The sequence below is a fragment of the Rutidosis leptorrhynchoides genome, chromosome 7, assembly GCF_046630445.1.
Source record: "Rutidosis leptorrhynchoides isolate AG116_Rl617_1_P2 chromosome 7, CSIRO_AGI_Rlap_v1, whole genome shotgun sequence".
Classification (NCBI taxonomy): domain Eukaryota; kingdom Viridiplantae; phylum Streptophyta; class Magnoliopsida; order Asterales; family Asteraceae; genus Rutidosis; species Rutidosis leptorrhynchoides.
Genome location: NC_092339.1, coordinates 84,823,019 through 84,845,037, shown reverse-complemented (window position 1 = coordinate 84,845,037; position 22,019 = coordinate 84,823,019). Strand labels below are relative to the sequence as shown.

The following is a 22,019-nucleotide window of genomic DNA, read 5'->3' as shown; positions in this document are numbered from 1 at the left end:
TATCCCTCTAGAATATTTTATTGATCGATCGACTAGTTGTATGCTTATTCTTGTCGGTTTCAATTCTCCAAGGTCTAGTTTAGCGTATAGTGAATACGGCATTAAATTTATACTAGCACATAAGTCTGTCAATGCTTCTATTGAACTAAGACTACCCAGAAAACATGGAATTGTGAAACTTCCTGGATCAGATAGTTTTTCTGGTATCTTATTCAACAGCACTGCTGAACAATTAGCATTCATAGTAACGGCCGAGAGTTCTTCCATTTTCTTTCTATTCGTGATTAAATCTTTCAGAAATTTAGCATATCTAGGCATTCCTGAAATTACATCAATGAAAGGAAGATTGACATTTATTTGTTTTAACATATCCAAGAATTTGGATTGCTCGGCTTCAAGTCTTTCTTTTCTCAATTTACTTGGGTAAGGAAGTGGTGGTTGGTATGGTTTAACATAAGGTTTAGCATTAACTGTGTTATCTTCATTAACCTTTTCAACTACCGGTTCTTTTTCCTTATCTTGTTCAGGTTGTGGTTCTTGTGGAGTAGGAATAGCTTTCTCAGAAATTACAGGTATTTCAGGTGGTTTAAGTGTTGTACTACTTCTTGTGGTAATAGCTTTAGCTGTTTCATTCCGGGGGTTAGCATTTGTATCACTAGGTAAACTTCCCGGTTTTCTTTCACCTATTAACCTTGCTAGGTTACTTACTTCTTGTTCCAAATTTTGAATAGAAGCTTGTTGATTTCTAAATGCTTGAGCATTTTGTTCATTGGTTTGTTTCTGAGATGTGAAAAACTGCGTTTGAGATTCAACTAGCTTCGTCATCATATCTTCTAAATTCGGCTTTTTATCATCGGGTTGTGGTGGTTTGTTTTGAAAATTAGGTCTTTGCTGGTTGTAAGTATTATTGGATACTTGTTGATTACTAGGACCTTGTTGGTTGTTGTATGGAACATTTCGGTTATAATTCTGGTTTTGATTATACATCGGTCTTGGCGGTTGATAATTATTTTGATAATTATTTCCAGGCCTTTGGTTTATGTATGAAATATTCTCTCTTTGTTCCATTGTTAGTGCAATACTGAGATAATCTTTTGACAAATGTGGTCCTCCACACTGCTCACAACTAATTCGTATTGAGTGAATATCTTTAGTCATCTTTTCTATTCGTCTCTCCACAGCATCTATCTTTGCGGAAATGGAATCTAAGTCATGGCTAGAATCGGCTCTAGCTGCTTTAGATGATCTAACGATATCTTTTTCTTGGTGCCACTCATGTGAGTGGGAAGCAGTGTTATCAATAATTTTGTAAGCATCAGTTTCTGTTTGCTTCATAATAGAGCCACCAGCTGATATATCTATGTCTTTTCTTGTAGTGATGTCGCATCCTTGGTAGAATATTTGTACTATTTGACAGGTGTCTAAACCATGTTGCGGACATCCTCTTAATAACTTTTCAAATCTTGTCCACGCCTCATATAAAGTTTCATTTGATTTCTGTGTGAACGTAACAATTTCTCCTTGAAGTCTTACGGCTTTAGATGCCGGAAAGAATTGTTTAAGAAATTTTTCAACTAAAACGTCCCATGTATCGATCGCCCCTTCAGGTAACGATTCCAACCAATCTTTGGCTTCTCCCTTTAAAGTCCAGGGAAATAACATGAGATATATCTGTTCATCTTCAACTTCTCGAATTTTAAATAGTGTGCAGATCCTATTAAAGGTACGAAGATGTTCATTTGGATCTTCCTTCGGCGCACCACTAAATTGGCATTGATTAGTCACCATATGTAGAATTTGTCCTTTGATTTCATAATCTGGCGCATTAATGTCTGGATGAGTAATTGCGTGACCTTGGCCAGTGCGTTTAGCTCGCATTCGGTCTTCCATACTTAGAGGTTCCAGATTTTCCATGATTGAATTTGTTGAATCTGAATCACTAGAGGATTCTGATTTAATGGTTCGTTCCTCAACAATCTCTGTTTGAATAATTGATGGTTCCGGAGGAAAAATTAATGGTTTAGGATCTATGAATTGTCCCTGAATATTATCCGGATTCTCAATTGTGAGGTCGGGTTCAAAAAATGGATTATCGAAAATTTGAATTGGAGTACTTGGTCGACTGGATGACGATTCTAAAGAAAAATCAACGGCGGTAATATTAGCTAGATGTCTTGATCGAGTTACAGGTGGTGAACGTACAAAAGGTGGTGAACGTCTTGCTCGGTGCATTCACTGAATATCCTATTAGTTTTTAAAAGGAAAGAAAAATTATATAAGTTATCCAATTAATAGACTTTTCTGATTTTGCCCACGTTTCGAATAGCCAAAAGATGCAGCAGAGGGGCAGGATTCGTTTGGTCTCAATATAATTGAGTACTGTTTGGCTCCAATAACCCGGTCCACGTACAAATTCAACTATTACTACGAACCAGAAAATTTTGATGTCTATCAATTTAACCACTTAAAATAAATTTTCGTAATTTAAAAAAATATAGAGAAGAAGTAGAGAAAAAAAATCTATGTCCTAAAACTAGAATGACGAGAAATAAGAAAGAAAAAGAGCGCGTCGAAAAAGGTCGAAAAAGAAAAGGGTTGAAAAATAAAAGGCGTCGAAAAATAAGAAAGAAAAAGAGATACTTATAAAACTTTAAAACACTCGACTAACCCAACCTTATTACTATCACTAACTTAAAATTAAAATTGCAAATTGAGATTACTAATTGGAGTGATAATTGATACATAGGTAAAAGGTGTCGAAAAATAAAAATAAGAAAGTGGCGCGTTGAAACTTAAAAAGGAACTAAAAACTAAAAACTAAAAGTTGCGTCTAAAAATACTAAAGCTTACAAGTAAAACTATATCCCAAATGACAATATCTTAAAAAGGTACTAAAACTTAAAAAGGCGTCGCAAAATTCTAGAGCACCTAGATCTTAGTCTAAGGAAAAGGCACTTAAGGGATTTTACGGCAAAGCCTAAAAATCTAGAGAAAAAAAATAACTATGGCAAAAACTATGGATTAAAACTAAATATGAGCGAAAATTACAAAAGTTACGCTAAAAACGAATAAAAAGGGACAAAATATAAAAATATACTAAAAGTTGTAAAAAGTACAATTTTTATAAAAATATTATTTTTATATTATTTATTTATTAAAACTATTAATTTTATAACTTATTTAAACTAATTAAACTAAATAAACAAAATAATAACAGATTAATTAAAACTTAAACTAAATAATAAATTAATTAACCCTAAATACTAATTAATTAATAATAATAATTAAAACTCCGTAATTAATGCAGTTAGGGTTTCTGTGTGGCCCGTGTCAGACGGCTCCGCGAGTCGCGTTTGAACCAGTTCAATTTCTCCGCAAGTCGCGGAGGTTGCAGGTCCAAAAGAGGTGCAGGTCAAATTCGACAGGTCAGTTTTTTTTTATATTTGTTTTTTATATTTTTAATATATTTATATAAATTTAATAAAACTTATATTTTAAAAACTAAAATAAAAATAAAGATACTTATAATTTTATAAATAAAAATCTTAAAAATAAATTTATAAATATATTTTTTTTTCCGGTTTTGATTTTATGTTTTAAATAAACACAAAATATTTAAATAAAACTTATATTTTTATAAAATAAAAATAAAGAAACTTTATAAAACTTAAATATTTAACAAACTCTTAAAAATATTTATATTTTTGTTTTCTTTTTAAGTTTTCGAATATTTAAAACGTATTTTTACAAAAGCGTATTTTTATAAAAGTAAACTAAAAATAAAAATCTTTTTTTTATATAGCGTTGCGCTTTCGGCTTTTAAGCTAGATTTTAAGTTCCCCGGCAGCGGCGCCAAAAATACTTGATGTTTAAAGCTAAGGGGTATAAAATACTATTAAATTTTATAAGAAAATACTATTAAATATGATACAATTTTACACAAGATATTTATTTATTTATAGAATGGATATACTTAAACCTTGCTACAACACTTATAGGCAGTGTACCTAATCGTACAATAGTGTAGTTTTTAGTAAGTCCGGTTCGTCCACAGGGAATCTTTAAACAAAGCTTAACGCTATATTAGTTTAAATTTATAAAAATACAAATATATATATTAGTAATATTATTATTATAAAGGGGGGTTTTTACCGTTTAATGACCGGTTTGTCGATTTTTAAAACTTTAGTCGCAGTTAAAACCTAATGTAAAATATTAAAAATAAATAAAAGACTAAATTTAAAGCGTAAAGTAAATAACGATACTGAAATTACGATAAATAAAAGTGCGATAAAATAAAATTGCGATAATTAAAAAGTACAATAATTAAAAGTGCAATTAAATACAATAACAATAAATAAAAGTGCGATAATTAGAAGTGCAATTAAATATAAAATAAAGGAAATTAAATATGAAATAAAAGAATTATGCTTATTTAAACTTCCGTAATCATGATGTTTGATGTGTTGATTTTAGTTTATTCCCATGGGTTAATTGTTCTTTGTCCTGGATATTTAATATGTCCATACGGATTTGTCCATAATAGTCCATCAGTCATAAATATAAAGAGCGAAAGCCTTCGTCAAATTATTCTTATTCCCGAAGTCAAATATTCCAACTAATTGGGGATTCGAATTGTAACAAAGTTTTAATACTTTGTTTAATGAATACACCAGGTTATCGACTGCGTGTAAACCAAGGTTTTACTACTTTGTTAACAATTACACCAATTACCCTTGAATGTAATTCACCCCTGTTTCAACAAGTCTATTAACTATTAATCCAGTTTCGTGTCCGGTAAAATGAATAATTATTGGTATTTATAGATATCCCGCCCACCGTACCCAGTCAAGCGTATGTGGTTATATATAAATACGTCGAATTATAAGTTTGTATATTAAATTAACAAGGTATTGTTTAGTTAATATAAAATCCATTAATAGCCCATAGTCTAATTTCCACAAGTGTCGTTCTTTTATCCAAACCCCAATTATGGTACAAAGACCAATTACCCAATTTTAATATTTTTAGCCCAACATCATGATTACTTCGGTATTAAATAAGCATAATAATAACTTAGCTACGAGACATTAATGAAAATAATATAAACATAACTTACAATGATTAAAAATAGCGTAGCGTTACACGGACAGAATTTCGACTTACACCCTTACAACATTCGCAAACATACCCTTATTATTAGGATTTAAAATTAAAATTAAAATTAAAATATAAATATAAATATTTACGTATACATATATAGAGAGAGATTGATTTTTTTTTTGATATTTTTACGATCAGAATGCACGAGCTTTATAGGCAGTTTCATAATTTGGGGCTCCGCGACTCGCGGCCTTTTTCCTCTTCGAACTCCGCAAGTCGCGGAGTTCGTAAAACCAGCTCACACCATTTTGTCTTTTAATTTGCTGACGGTTTATAATATATTATATAATATATAAATAATTATAAGAATTATTTAAATATTATATTATATTTATGTGCATAGTTGACTTGTAATTTTTAGTCCGTTGCGTCGAGCGCTGAGAGTTGACTCTGGTCCCGGTTCCGGATTTTCGAACGTCCTTGCGTACAATTTAATATCTTGTACTTTGCATTTTGAATCTTGTACTCTTGTAATTTCTGAGACATTTCTTATCAATAATTGGAACCTCTTTGATTGTATTTTGTACTTTTGAGCTTTTTGATCGTTTGGGTCTTCAATTCGTCGAATCTGTCTTTTGTCTTCACCTTTTATTATTTAAACGAATATCACTTGTAAATAGAATAATTGCAACTAAAAGCTTGTCTTTCTTGAGGAATAATGCTATGAAATATATGTTCGTTTTTCGCATTGTCAATATTTTTCCTTTAAATCAATATCTTATAATATCTTAATTTCATCATGATACTCATACTCATTATTTCCTAATCGCTTCGTTTAATAGCTTTTAGTCGTCTTTTATATCGCGTTCATATTAATAATAATAATAGTAATCATAATAATTAGATGTTACTAATATTAGTTTTAATTATAATAATAATAATAATAATAATAATAATAATAATATTAATGATAATACTAATAACTATTTGAATGATAATAATAATGATAATAATAATACTACTAATTATAACCTTGACGATAATAACGATATTAATAATAATAAAAATAACAATAATATCTTTTATTAATAACGACAATGATAATAATAATAATAATAATAATAATAATAATAATAATAATAATAATAATAATAATAATAATAATAATAATAATAATAACGACGATAATAACGACGATAATAATAATCATTTTTACAAAAATTCAATTGACTATAACTTCTAAACCGTTCATCGAAACCATTCAATATCTAAATGAAAAGTTCTCAATATTTCGCTAGCTTTCCAACGACATGCATATCATATACTTTATCTTAATAGCATATGTATTTAATTCAAGATTCGACATAACCTATCTAACGACAATAATGAATGTATAAGCATGCATAATCCTATATACTCGAGCACTAGTCAGGGATACACTAATAATATATAAAAGTTAAGTTATGAGGGCTCACGTATCAATATTGAGATTCAATATTGCAGGAAAAGTATGTAGATGCAACGGGGATGATAAACACTAGTTTGACTCACGAGCAATACTCCCGAACCATACCCATAACCTCCATAGCTATAACCCATAATTTCCTTAGCTCTATCCCGCTCGAAAAACAATTTCGAAATTACTCGGACAGCACTCCGTCGTAATATTTTATGTATACTAATAATATCTTGAAATAATACGGAGTAAATATATATATATGCAAATCGATTGAGAGAGTTTAGAGAAAAATATTTTCAAGTTTCTATAAAATAATGAAACCTATTGAATTCTATTTATAATAGATTTTTGAATTATTAAAGTGAATTATTAGAGTATAAATTATTAAAGTGAATTATTAAAATATGAATTATTAAAGTGAATTATTAAAGTATGAATTATTAAAGTGAATTATTAAAGTATGAATTATTAAAGTGAATTATTAAAGTTAAAGTAAAGTAAAAATAAAGTAAAGGTAAAGTTTAAGTATAGTAAAAGTATAAAACTATGTACGTATAATACGCGTATAAATATATATAATATTAATTTAAATCGTTATATATATTTAATAAAATAAAATATAAATATCGTTATCTTTAACATACTGGTTAAGTAATGAATTGTCAAAAGTGGATCTAGATATTTATAAAAGTTATATACGTTTTAATAATAAAGTTCTTTTTAAACTGAAAACGTTTTTGTACGTTTGAAACTAAATCAAATAAATATGATAATTTTGTTTTTCAAAACTAAATATATTTAAGAATCATTTTGTTTAAAGGTTAAAATAATGGAAATCGTTATATCATAAAACGTTTTAGAAAAGTAGAATCATATATATTCATAATAGATTTCAAGTTTTTAAATTACAGTCTGTTGGTGAAGCATGGGATAAAGTCCAAAGGTTAAATAAACGTATGAAATCATCTTAATGAAAAATGTTGAGTTACTTAACTTGTCGATATCCAACATCTAAGTTATTTACACTCCACGTTCTTACTTATAAATCACTTTACCATTTTCGGAATGTTGTCAAAAAGAATAGATTTCTTAAATCACAGTGGACCTCATAACATGGACCCGTAATCATATCACAATGTATCTGATAAATCAATCATTTGATATTATCTTCTAATACCATCGATAAAAATATTGAAACAAATACGTTCGTGTAAAGTATTATACGTTTAATACTTTATTAATATTCTCAAGTTATAATATATATATATACATATATATTTATATATAAAGGTTCGTGAATCGTCGGAATTTGGTCGAGGTTATAATGAATGTATGAACACAGTTTAAAATTCTTGAAATTTAACTTAACAAACTTTGCTTATCGTGTCGAAATAATATAAAGATAAAGTTTAAATTTGATTGGAAATTTTCGGGTTGTCACAGTACCTACCCGTTAAAGAAATTTCGTCCCGAAATTTGAATGGGATGGTCATGGCTGACAGTAAGTATGTCTTCATGACGTATACGAGTTGGAAATTAGAGTTTTATTATCATCAAGTAATATAGATAAAGAAATTTGATTTTTGTGAAGAGTACGAGTGAAGTTATCACAAAAGAATGAAATGAGTAAATGCACGTTCTTTTTAACCAATGACATAGTCACGGTTGATTTCCGAAATTCAAGGAATTTAGAGAAAATCTTCGTAATAAGATTTGGTTCTTCGGTAATTAAGGTAGTTAGGATCCGCTTTGATTAAATGCGATAATCTGTTTTGATTGCTCTGTCGGATATTTTACTATATATCCACCCCATTCGTTTCCTTATTTCCACAACTCACACCTTTTATTCTTTCTCCCTCAATTCATACTTTATAGCATTCGCTAATATGCTCCATCCAGTTCTGATTCTTGATATACTCCTAACTTTCATATCTGTCATTCTTCTTTTTCATCTGCCGCCGGAAGAATCTATTTACTTCTACTATACTCTTGGTTTTATAGTGTTTTTAGTTCTCCAGTGTCTTTATATTGCTATATGCATCGATAAATTTCTGGGTTGTTGTTGGGTTTTATATCTTCCCTTATACTTCAAAGTCCCTGCTTCTGTCTTCTATAATCATTGTCATCCACAGTTAATACTCCCTCCTATTTGCTGCGATTTATACTCCAATTTCTATTTTGGAGCTTTGTCCTTTTGTTTCTTCTTCTTGCGATTAAGCATCGCTTGTAATGGTCCAGAATTCGCAGATATAAATTTCGGAATGAACATTGTTAATGTTCTAAGAAGGAAATGGTAATAGCACGGTCTTGATTTGTTAAATTACCAGAATACCCTGGAAAAGACCGAATCATCAAGAAATATTTTCTTGATATTTTAGAGGTTAAATAGAATACAAGAGTCGTGTAACATGGCACATGATGATGTTATGATCTGTGAATCATTACGTTCCATTTAGAAACTCAGCATGACTTACTGTAATATAATCATGTTGATCAAGTGTCATTATATTATACTAACTCATGCTTCAGTTCCCAACACTACTTCAAAACATTCATACTTTATACTTGAAGGTTTCAGAATTTAGAAACTAAAACAGTTTCCTTTATGATGTGATACAGATAACGCGAGGGGATAAATGATTTCAGATAAGAATGGTTATGAAAATATCTTCAGAAATATGGAGGATATTTATAACGGAAGATACAATGATATCTTAGAATATTTAAGATAAGAGGATGATGAAGAATATTGTTCGCAAGGGTTTTAGAGCAAGGAGCAAGGTATTTGTTAAGGATTTCAGCAGACACTGAATCATTTGGATTCTTTGAAGGTAGATTTCATCCTTGTGATTTGTCCACAGCCTCCTTCATACTTTGCTCAATTCGTTTTTCAGTTCCAAACCTTCTCTTTTTCTGAGCTTTGCCAACCCACTATTCTTTATCATCAAACTTTTTACTGTTAAGGTCATTTACAGTTCTTGCTGCTTCATCAGCATTTTTCAAAATTTCGAGAACTAGTTCGCAGTTTAGGGTGTTTTTCAGAAACTTCACATTCGCAGTATGTAAGTCCAGGAGATAGACGTTATATGTATAACTGTTGGTATAACGACCCTCATTTTTCTATTCTATATTTTTCCAATATTAAATTCCCAAACAATATAATTAAAACTTAATAATTAAACTTTAATCAACAATTGTTAAGTGTTAAGAGTTATAAAACATATTAATTAACTTTGTGCAATAATTGACAAGTTAATAAAAGTTGAAAATAATAAACTGTTAGTCGACACTCACTGCTAATTAAAATATATGCATATATGTAATATTATAACTAATAACCTATAAGTAATAAATAAAAAGTGACATTTATATAAATAATAAAACAATTGGGAACTAAATAAAATATATATATATATATATATATATATATATATATATATATATATATATATATATATATATATATATATATATATATATATAAGTCATGAATTAATAAAAAAAATAATACATATCATGTAGTAAATGTAAAAATAATAATAATAATAATAATAATAATAATAATAATAATAATAATAATAATAATAATAATAATGAGACTAAAGAATCTTAAACAATTACATCCTTATGTTGACTAAAAAAATAAAATAAAATAATATATATATATATATATATATATATATATATATATATATATATATATATATATATATATATATATATATATATATATATATAAACTAGTACCACCTATTGTTGACTAAAAATTATAAAATAAAATAAAATCATTAATTAGAACATCCTTATGTTGACTAACACTCTAATACTTGCACTATATAAACACCCCTAGACTCCTAGTTTCTCATTCATAAATCACATCAAAATCCTCTCTCAAAAACAATCTCTCCCTCTCCCTCTCTTGTGGTATTCGGATCATCAAGCTTGTTCTTCGTGTTCATCAAGATTTTCAAGCGTGTTCTTCATTATTTGGGTTATTTGATCTTCATCACCAATTTTTCTTCTTGTTTCTTGTTAATCTTCATCATCATTAACAAGGTATGATCCAAAATCTTAAAACTTTTAAATCTTTCTTTCAATTCATGTTTATATTCATAATCATATTCATGCATGATCTTAACATTCATATTATTTAGATCCTCAAAACCCTAAACCCTAATCATTAAAATACTACTTTAATTAACTAACCCTAATTAATGAAACCCTAGTACTACTTATACTATTAATTAACATGTATACACTATTACTATTACTAACACCTATAACCTACTACTTATATTATAACACTTAAAAACATTTTGGGATATGTATTAGAGATGTATAGATCTTCGAACTTTCTTGACGAATGGTTTCTATGAAACTCTAGGCTGAAGGGTTTGGATTTCTGATTTAAAGGATCCTATAGCTCAAGCCCCTAGACCTGAAATGGCCATTCGAAGGGAAAGGGGTGATTGGAAGCTTATCTAACACGGCAAGTATCCTAAAATGGAAAACACTCTTAAAGTAGAAACTTTCTAGTTATAGAAACTTACTAAGATAAGAAATCTACTTAAAGTGGAAACTTTCTAAAAATAGAAACTTACTAGGAAAGGAAACTTAGTAAAATGAACTATACTTACAACACTATCATACTTAAACATCTACTTAAACTTGGGCAAAAATACTTACTACTCTTAAATGTCAATAGGTTGACTTTTCTGCTCACTCATCTAACTTTCTATTCCGAGGAATAACTCTCTCTCTACTTACTAAGGTGAATTCATAGCCCCACTTTACTTTGTGCACAACTTATTTACTTTTTGGGGTGAGACACATGCTGCTTTTAATATTTACAATTTAGACACAAGTACCAACTGTTAAACTATGATATACCCGGCTATGTCCGACTAAGTCCCTACAGTGATATGTTTAATTGCTCGTGATTGCATGCTTAATTATTGAGGGTAGGCCTATCGGGAGTAACGTCCCCGATACATTTGACTAAGTCATTGTATTACTTAATAATGAAATTAAACCGACAAGTATAAACTACAACTTGTCTTTGGGGCAAACTTGAACATTTAGTCTAAATATCACGCACTGGCATAACTTTTTGATCCTGCGGGAGATCAACTTTACAAACTAAATCTTGTGGTATAAAACAACGGTCAAACTTATTTGTTAAACCTATGAACTTCACTCAACCTTTTTGATTGACACTTTAGTATGTTTTGTCTCAGGTGCTGATTGATTCAAGCTTTCTTACTTACTACTTATGTGATGCTACTTGGACATAGGATCAAGAGATATCGCATTATTTACTTTTTCATTTGAACATTTACATTATTGTTACTTCCCTCATTATAACGACATTTCATTTTCCGCTGCGTACTCTCAATAAAGTTTATTTTATCATTTAGTATTGTTCTCGTATATTATAATATGTTAGTTTATTTGATATTAAGTCACATTTCGCCCAGGCCCTAACTAGGGGTGTGATAACTAGCCACAAAACGTTGCTGCATTTATAACTATCTGGTTTCATTTTTCAAGTATTTTTAGCTGCTTTTTTATTTCTCTATATCCATAACCTTATTTTTTTTATTTTTCAAATATTCATAATGAATACGAATATATGAGAGTGTAGCTTCGTTTTGATGATAATTAATGGCCGCAAAATACGTATTTGATGTCACTACATTCCTCACAAAATCTGGAAAAATTTTGTGGAGAATTTTCAGAAAAATTTCAATTGCAGATTAGGCCCATTTTCGCAAGATAACTAGAAAACGGCACTACGAGCAAGACCTTCTTAAAGTTTTCCTCCGTTCGAAGCAGTTTAGATGCCGAAAATGACATATTACTATTTTTAAAGGTGAATTTTGCACTTTTAGATCTTACGATAAGTAATACCTTCACATGTATATATATATATATATATATATATATATATATATATATATATATATATATATATATATATATATATTGTGCCTATTTAAATACCACTATGATACTTATTTTTATTTAATAATGTATTTAGGTACATCGAGAATCATATTGGGGCTACTATCTCACCACTAGCTACAAAATGTTGCTGCTTTTATAACGTCTTCATTTTATTGTTTGAGTATTTATTGGCCGATTTTTTATTTCTCTAGATCATAACCTTATTTTTGTTTTTGTTTCTAAATTTTATATTGAATGAGAATATATGAGAGTGTAGTTTCATTTTGATGATAATTAATGGCCGCAAAACACATATTTGAAGTCACTACATTTCTCACAAAATCGGGCAAAATTTTGTGAGAATTTTCCAAAAAAATTTCAAATGCAGATTAGGCCAATTTTCGTAAGATAACTAGAAAACCGCGCTACGAGCAAGACTTCCCTAAGGCTTTTCCTCGTTCGAAGCAGTTTAGATGCCGAAAATGACATTTTATTATTTTTAAAGGTGAATTTTGCACTTTTAGATCTTACGATAAGTAATACCTTCACATGTGAATTGTAATCCCTGTTTAAATACCACAATGATACTTGCTTTTATTTAATATTGTATTTAGGTGGATCGAGAATCATGTTGGGGATACAATCTCACCACTAGCCACAGTATGTTGTTGCATTTATAATGTCCTGGTTTCATTGTTCGAGTATTTTTTGACGCTTTTTTATTTCTATAGATTCATAACCATATTTTTTTATTTTTCTAACTTTCATATTGACTGCGAATATATTAGAGTTTAGCTTCATTTTTATGATAATTAATGGCCGCAAAACACATATTTGAAGTCACAACATTCCCCACAAAATCGGGCATAATTTTATGGGGAATTAGGCCAATTTTCGCAAGATAACTAGAAAACGGTGCTACGAGCAAAACTTCCTTAAGGCTTTCCCCCGTTCGAAGTTGTTTAGATGCCAAAAATGACATTTTACTATTTTTAAAGGTGAATTTTACACTTTTAGATCTTACGATAAGTAATACCTACACATGTGAATTATTGTACTTGTTTAAATACCACTATGATACTTGTTTTTATTTAATATTTTATTTAGGTACATCGAGAATCATGTTGGGGATACTATCTCACCACTAGCTACAAAACGTTGCTGCTTTTATAACATCTTTGTTTTATTGTTCGAGTACTTTTAGCCGATTTTTTTATTTTTCTAGATTCATAACCTTATTTTTATTTTTGTTTATAAAATTCATATTGAATGAGAATCTATGTGAGTATAGTTTCATTTTGATGATAATTAATGGCCGTAAACACATATTTAAAGTCTCTACATTCCCCACCAATTCGGGCAAAATTTTGTGAGAATTTTATGAAAAATTTTCAATTGCAGATTAGTCTCATTTTCGCAACATAACTAGAAAACGACGCTACGAGCAAGACATCCTTAAGGTTTTCCCCAGTTCGAAGCATTTTAGATTCCGAAAATGATATTTTATTATTTTTAAAGGTGAATTTTGCACTTTTAGATCTTACGATAAGTAATACCTTCACATGTGAATTGTTGTGCCTGTTTAAATGCCACAATGATACTTGCTTTTATTTAATATTATATTTAGGAACATCGAAAATCATGTTGGTACTACTATCTCACCACTAGCTACAAAATGTTGTTGCATTTATAACGTCCTGGTTTCATTGTTCGAGTATTTTTTTCCGCTTTTTTATTTCTCTAGATTCATAACTTTATTTTTTTTATTTTCATAAATTTCATATTGAATGTGAATATATGAGAGTGTAGCTCCTTTTTGATGATAATCAATGGCCGCATAACACATATTTGAAGTCACTACATTTCCCACAAAATCGAGCAAAATTTTGTGGGGAATTTTCCAAAGAACTTTCAATTGCAGATTAGGCCCAATTTCGCAAGATAACTAGAAAATGACGCTATGAGCAAAACTTCCTTAAGGTTTTCCCCCGTTCAAAGCAGTTTAGATGCCGAAAATGACATTTTACTATTTTTAAAGGCGAATTTTGCACTTTTAGATCTTACGATAAGGAATACCTTCACATGTGAATTATTGTGCCTGTTTAAATACAACTATGATACTTGTTTTTATTTAATATTGTATTTAGGTACATCGAGAATCATGTTGGAGCTACTATTTCACCACTAGATACAAAACGTTGCTGCTTTTATAACGTCTTGGTTTTATAGTTCAAGTATTTTTAGCCGCTTTTTTATTTCTCTATATTCATAACGTTATTTTTTTATTATTTCTAAATGTCATATTGAATGAGAATATATGAGAGTGTAGTTTCATTTTGATGATAATTAATGTCCGCAATACACATATTTGAAGTCTCTACATTTTTCACAAATTCGGGCAAAATTTTGTGGGAATTTTGTGAAAACTTTTCAATTGCAGATTAGTCTCATTTTCGCAAGATAACAAGAAAACGGTGCTACGAGCAAAAATTTCTTAAGGTTTTCCCCTGTTCGAAGCATTTTAGAAGTCGAAAATGACATTTTATTATTTTCAAAGGTGAATTTTGCACTTTTAGATTTTACGATAAGTAATACCTTCACATGTGAATTGTTGTGTCTGTTTAAATACCACAATGATACTTGCTTTTATTTAATATAGTATTTAGGTACATTGAGAATCATGTTAGGGCTACTATCTCACCACTAGCCACAAAATGTTGCTGCATTTATAACGTCCTGGTTTCATTGTTCAAGGATTTTTAGCCGCTTTTTTATTTCCTTAGATTCATAACCTTATTTTTTATTTTTCTACAATTCATATTGAATATGAATATATGAAAGTGTAACTTCGTTTTGATGATAATTAATGGCCACAAAATACATATTTGAAGTCACTACATTCCTCACAAAATCGGGCAAAATTTTGTGAGAAATTTTCCAAAAATTTACAATTCCACATTAGGTCAATTTTCGCAAAATAACTAAAAAAGGGCACTACGAGCAAGAATTCCTTAAGGCTTTCACCCGTTCGAAGCGGTTTAGATGCCAAAAATGGCATATTAGTATTTTTAAAGGTGAATTTTGCACTTTTAGATCTTACGATAAGTAATACCTTCACATGTGAATTTTTGTGCCTGCTTAAATACCATTATGATACTTGTTTTTATTTAATATTGTATATCTGGTCATAGAGAATCATGTTAGAGCTACTATCTCACCACTAGCTACAATACGTTGCAGCTTTTATAACGTCTTGGTTTCATTGTTCGAGTATTTGTATCCGCTTTTTTATTTCTCTAGATTCATAACATTATTTTTGTTATTGTTTCTAAATTTTATATTAAATGAGAATATACAAGAGTGTAGTTACATTTTGATGATAATTGATGGTCACAAAACATATATTTGAAGTCACTACATTCCCCACAAATTCGGGCAAAATTTAGTGGGAATTTTCTAAAAAAAAATTTCAATTGCAGATTAGGCTCATTTTCGCAAGATAACTAGAAAACGGCGCTACGAGCAAGACTTCCTTAAGGATTTCCCCCGTTTGAAGCAGTTTAAATGCCAAAAATGAAATTTTATTATTTTTAAAGGTGAATTTTGCACTTTTAGATCTTACGATAAGTAATACCTTCACATGTGAATTGTTGTGCCTGTTTAAATACCACAATGATAGTTGCTTTTATTTAATATTGTATTTAGGTACATCAAGAATCATGTTGGGGCTACTATCTCACCACTAGCCACAAAACGTTGCTGCATCTTTTATAACGTCCTGGTTTCATTGTTCGAGTATTTTTTGCCGCTTTTTTATTTCTCTAGATTCATAACCTTGTTTTTTTTGTTTTTTAAATTTTCATATTGACTGCGAATATATGCGAGTTTAGCTTCATTTGGATGATAATTAGTGGTCACAAAAGACATATTAGAAGTCACTACACTCCCCACAAAATCAGGCATAATTTTGTGGGGAATTCTTCAAAAAATTTTCAAATGCATATTAGACCCATTTTCGCAAGATAACTAGAAAAAGGCGCTACGAGCAAGACTTCCTTAAGGCTTGTTAGTGCATTTTGCATAAGTCCCTAGACATCTACCGCACGTTTGTGATTAGTACTTCAGTTTGTGGGTTACATGATCGCTCGTTGTTATCCTATCTATGCTTATATGCGTATAAAGGTACTGCAGGAACAAGATATGGATGTTTGACTATATTATACTCAGTCAGACGTACGAGTGAAGACTCACTCGTACGGCTGACAAGCTCATACGCACGAGTGTGCTGAGCTGAGTCACAAACCTAATTTGTTTACACTTACATGAGTGAGTGATCACCAGTACGGTTGAGTCTGTCCACTCGTACGAGTGAGTGATCACCCGTATGGTTGAGTCTGTCCACTCGTACGAGTGAGACATGACTCGTGCGGTTGACTTATCAGCAGGGGTATATATTTTGTTTATGTTCTTCATTTTAGGTAAAGCCTCTCATTACACACAATCACTCAGATCTGGTAACCTGTCCGATTCTCTCTCTATTCTTCAAGCCCAAATCCTTGCAAAATGTGAATAATAGCTCTAGGTGTTAATCTAATCACACAATTATTTTTGTGGTTTGACTAAATTAATCCCAAAAGGCTTTTTCATATTCACTAGAGGGTTTGATTCACTATTCTGCCTTTGTGTGAGTTGAATCTGTTGATTTCGAAGTTCCTAGTCATGTTTCATCATTGGTATCAGAGCGTTGGTTGAGATTTCAACATCATGCTAGTCATTTTTGGTGATTAAGAGTTTATTATTTTGGGTTTTTGAGTTTAGAGAGTTTTAGATCAAAAAGTAATCATCTTTACGTGTGTAATAGTGATTAGAGAGTGTGTTTATGTTAGTTTAGTGCTAATCCAGCTTGTGGACGAAGAAATTGTTGTTTAACATCATTTTCTAGTGAGTTTTGAGTGATTTAGTGTGAACAGCTATTCACACGAGTGGGTCATAGAAAGAACACTCACTCGTGCGTCTGAGCTCACTCGTGAACTCATCCGCACGGTTTAGCATAACCTTGTTTAGGTAAAGTGACTACCGTCTGATCACACGAGTGATCACACGGTTGACTGTTGACGCGTACGATTGATCACACAGTTGATCATTACTCGCACGTTTGAGTTTTATGTTTGGTTCTTTTGGTTGTTAAGGTCATACGTATGACTGAGTTAGTGACACGTATGTGTGAAGTAGTTATTTAGTGACTCGTACGACTGAGATTACTGAACCGCACGATTTACCAATTTGGTAAGATTGTCAAGATGTTTAATTCGAACGACTATGCGTTAGCTGCGCTGTTAGGTCAGAGTATCACGAATATGACTCAACGAATATTCCTTGCTGAGAGTGAATCCGGAAGTGGTACAAAATGTCCAAGATTGATGAATATGGATAACTACTCTACATGGAAGTCAAGATTTAAGATTTGGTCTGATGGTCAAGACACGAAGCTTTAGAAGTACATTGAAACCGAATTTCAATGGCCACGTTCACCAGTTACGAATGAATTGTATACTTTGCATAATATGCCTTCTGAAGAACGTGAAGAGTATAACTTGGAGAAGAAGATGTACTGTAACTTGACAAGTGCTCTTGATAGTCCGATTTTCCATCAGTTTCTCTGTCATGATAATTCGTTCAAAATTTGGGAAGTACTTCGTACTTTCAATGAAGGAAATACAGCTTACAGAGCTAGAAAAGGTTTAGAGTTGAAAGCTAAGTTTGATCGTTTTCACTGGCAAGTTGGAGAATCTATTACAGATTTGGTCGAAAGATACCGTCATTTGCTAGCTGAATTACACAAGCATGATGTAACCATTGACAAGAAAGATAAAGTATTATGTCTAGCTGGAGCATTACCGTTGGAATGGAATGGTTTCGTATTAACGATGAAAATCAGTGGAGAACTTGCTACTATTATAGTGAACTCATTTATCGCAAGACTTCAGGAAGAATAACTAGAGTTGTTAAACAAAGTTAGGAGGTCTAAACAAGATTAAGATACAAAAATGTATTATCCAAATGGTTATACACCTGCTAAATCAGCTCATGCACCATTTCAAACTGCTTTTGCTACAAATAATCAGAATATATATGGTTTAAATGTCAGCAGTTCAAATACTCAACAACCTTCGTATCCACCACAAGTTTCACCATGTTCACTCGACACTCAATCACAGCCTACATCTAATACTACAGAGTCAACTACACCGTCTGCATCAGATGTTCTATCTGCACTTAAGATTGAAAACATAAGGAAAGCTGGGAAATAAAAGATTAGTGAAGATATAGCTTTACTATCAAGTCTTGTGAATTCTTATGATAGTTATCTTGATGGTCGTGTGGGTAACATTCATCTAACAACTGAAGATTATCATCAACTTGATAAGAATGAAGCAGAGAAGATGGATATCATGTGGGGTATGGCAAATTTTGTGAGAAGAGCTAGAGATTACGAAGAACGAACTGGGAAACCGATTAGTCTGACCAAAGATACCAAATTGGGATTTGATATGAATACTGTTACTTGTTACAACTATGGAGAACTAGGTCATTTTTCAAGACAGTGTACAAAATAGAAGAAGCAGGGTAATCGCAATCCTTTCAGGAATCAAAACTATAATTCTCAGAGTCAAACAACAAAGCGTGAGATTTACATTACTGATAAAGTAAATGAAGCAGAAACAACTGAGATTCCTAACAAATCTTTGGTTGTCATTCATGGAGATGTTGATGATTGGTCTATCAAATTGAATGTAGATGATCAACAACCTAAAGCTAACATGGCAAAGATCACTGAAGTAGAAGAAGACTGTGTCACTGATCAAAATTTAATTGAGAAGCTGACTGCTCATGCTGAAAGAGCTGAAGAATTGTCTCGAACTATTCGAAAAGAGAAGATTCAGAAACAGGTTAAAGACAAATTCAAGAAGGCACGTTATTCAATTCCTCGTACACCTGAATCTGGAAGTGTTTCACCAACATCGTCAGAGGACTACTACTATAACAGTTGGAAGAATAGATATGGTGATACCACAGTGTTTGAAGACAATCTAGAAGCTAAACAAAGTGAAGAAACATCATTTGATGCTGATAAAGAACTAGATGAATGGGGTAGAATGATTGCCGTAGAGCTGAAGATGTTAGTTCTGATGGGTGAAGGTTCAGATCTTGAGAGTGTAAATTCAGAAGATGATGAATCAGACAAGAAGTCAGATTCGGAGGTTAAAGATAAAGATGATCATACGGGAGCAGATTAAACTGATTTTAAACCACTGAACAAGCAAGCAGTAGATTTACTAAAGATGTGCTTATCAGAAAGTGATCTTGAGAAAGTTTCTGGGTTGACAAGAGCTAAAGATATTTGGGACAGACTTGAACAGATCCATTTAGGTAAAGATGTTGATACATCAGAGTTTCTTACAGATTCATCAGAATCAGAAGATGAGTTTGATGATGGGAAGAAAACAAATTACTTTACATTTATGGCTGAGACTTCTTCATCAAATAGTGCTCAACAGGTATCTTCTGATCCATCTACTGATACACCAAATGAATGTGTTAAATGTGATGAATTTAAAGTAACAATAGATAATTTAACCAAGTCTTATACGGAGATGCGAGATAAATATCAAGCAAACCTTGTGACTACTAAGGTTGAAAACGAGTTAAAAGAGCAGATCAAAGTTTATAGAAAACAAATTCACGATCTTAAATGTTATAATTTTGATATAAATCAAGCTTTAATTAAACGTGTTGACACAATCAATGAATTGAAGAAACAAATTGTTGAGGTTAAGAGTGAGAATGAAGTTAAATTGAAGGCAATGAATGATAAGATCAAATAACTCACGTCTGGGAAAACTAAATTGATAACGGATGGAGGAGAAACTTATTCCTCTGATTTGGGTGGAGACGATGAAAAAGATGATGAAAATGCTGGCACTGGAAATGAAGGACCCTCTTTTGAATATCCGTTAGTGATACCTATTCGAAGTTTCAATGAATATGGTGAGGTGTTTACTGCTGAATATTATATGAATTATTCAAATGTTTTTAATGATGTAGAAAAGGGGGACGTTCCGCCAAGTGTTTTTCCAATGGAACAGCTTGTTGCTCTGGCATATGACAGTGATTATGATACAGAGGATGCAGATGCAGTTGAAGCTAATGATAAGGCTCCACAAGAAGAGCCAGTTGATGAAGTCCCTCCCGAGTCAATCTAAAATATCGATTTAAGTGATTTTGAGAACTTGTTTGAAGATGAAAAGAGTCAAGATTCTGTTGGTGAAGGAAGTGTGAAAGAAGATGTGATTGTTGAGTCCGAGGATGAACTTGAAACAGAATCGAAGAAGGAAGAAGAAGAAGAAGAAGTTGAGATTGTGATACCGTCGCTCAGGACACACTCAAATCCATCACTCAATACCCTAAGTGATTTCTTTAAATTGAGTTGTGAGGAGAAAACAAAGAATTTAGTTGATCTTGAAAAGGCGAGGAAGGTGTACAATCGAAAAGTGAAAGAAGTTGATAGTTTGTTAGAAAGAAACAAGAGAATCTGACATCAAAAACTGCTCGTTGAGAGAGAAAAGAATGAAATTGAAAAGAAGAAGAAGAAAATCCGAGCTGAACAAGCTAAGGCCGATGGATGGGATGAGATTAAGAAATGGTTTGAATATGATAGGGTTAAGGTGAGTAGGAACATTGAAGAAGACGAGATTCGTCAAAGTTGGTGGAAACAGAACGTTGTGAACCCTGACCAGATCAGTAAGCCAAAACTCGAGCCGAAGTTTGTTAGTTTCTATGAGAAAGGAAAAAGAACCAAGAAGTACGCCAAGGGTAAGATTTTGAGCTGAGTTTACTTCAAGGAGATCGATTGTTTTGCTATCAAGAGGGAAGGAGGAGTAGATTATATGGCCAGACCTAGCCACTTCAAAACTCTAACTTACTTCGAGATAATGCAACTTGCTAAGCTGAGGATGTTAAACTCTAGAGATAGTGATCTGTCAAAGTGGTTTCAGAAAAAGCTAAGACTAGAATATAAAACAGGTAAGTGGGATATCTTCAAATCAACTGCTGCCAGGTTCTTCATGCATCCAACAAAGAAAAATTCAAAGGGTGGACCGGTGCGTGTTGTCAAGTTCGGCCCAGCAAAGTATATGAAATAGTCTCCCTTGATGCCATTACCCAAGGATATCTACAAAAACTTTAGATGGTGGTTCTATGATGAGTTGTTGGAAGAAGCAGTGATTCTTACTGCAGTTGAGAAGGATGATGGAAGCATTCAGTTCGACAATGTTAGGATTTTGGATCCTATGTGGCTGAGGAACTTGTCGAGATTTGATGTGGAGATGCTTCCATCACATTACTTTCCGAGAAGATAAGAAAGAGGAAGCTATGAGATACCAGCGTGTGATCGATGTCTACCATGCCTATCTCAACAGAGAAAGTGATGCTCAAAGCTTGAACTAAGCTC

General features: G+C 31.5%; 1 non-coding gene across 1 annotated transcript; it reads left to right on the top strand.

The window, feature by feature from the left end:
* The first annotated feature begins 1,423 nt into the window (after nucleotides 1-1,423).
* On the top strand, nucleotides 1,424-1,530 carry LOC139860962 (small nucleolar RNA R71). Its single transcript, XR_011763586.1, has one exon. It is a non-coding gene; the product is annotated as a small nucleolar RNA R71 (small nucleolar RNA).
* Nucleotides 1,531-22,019: the final 20,489 nt, after the last annotated feature.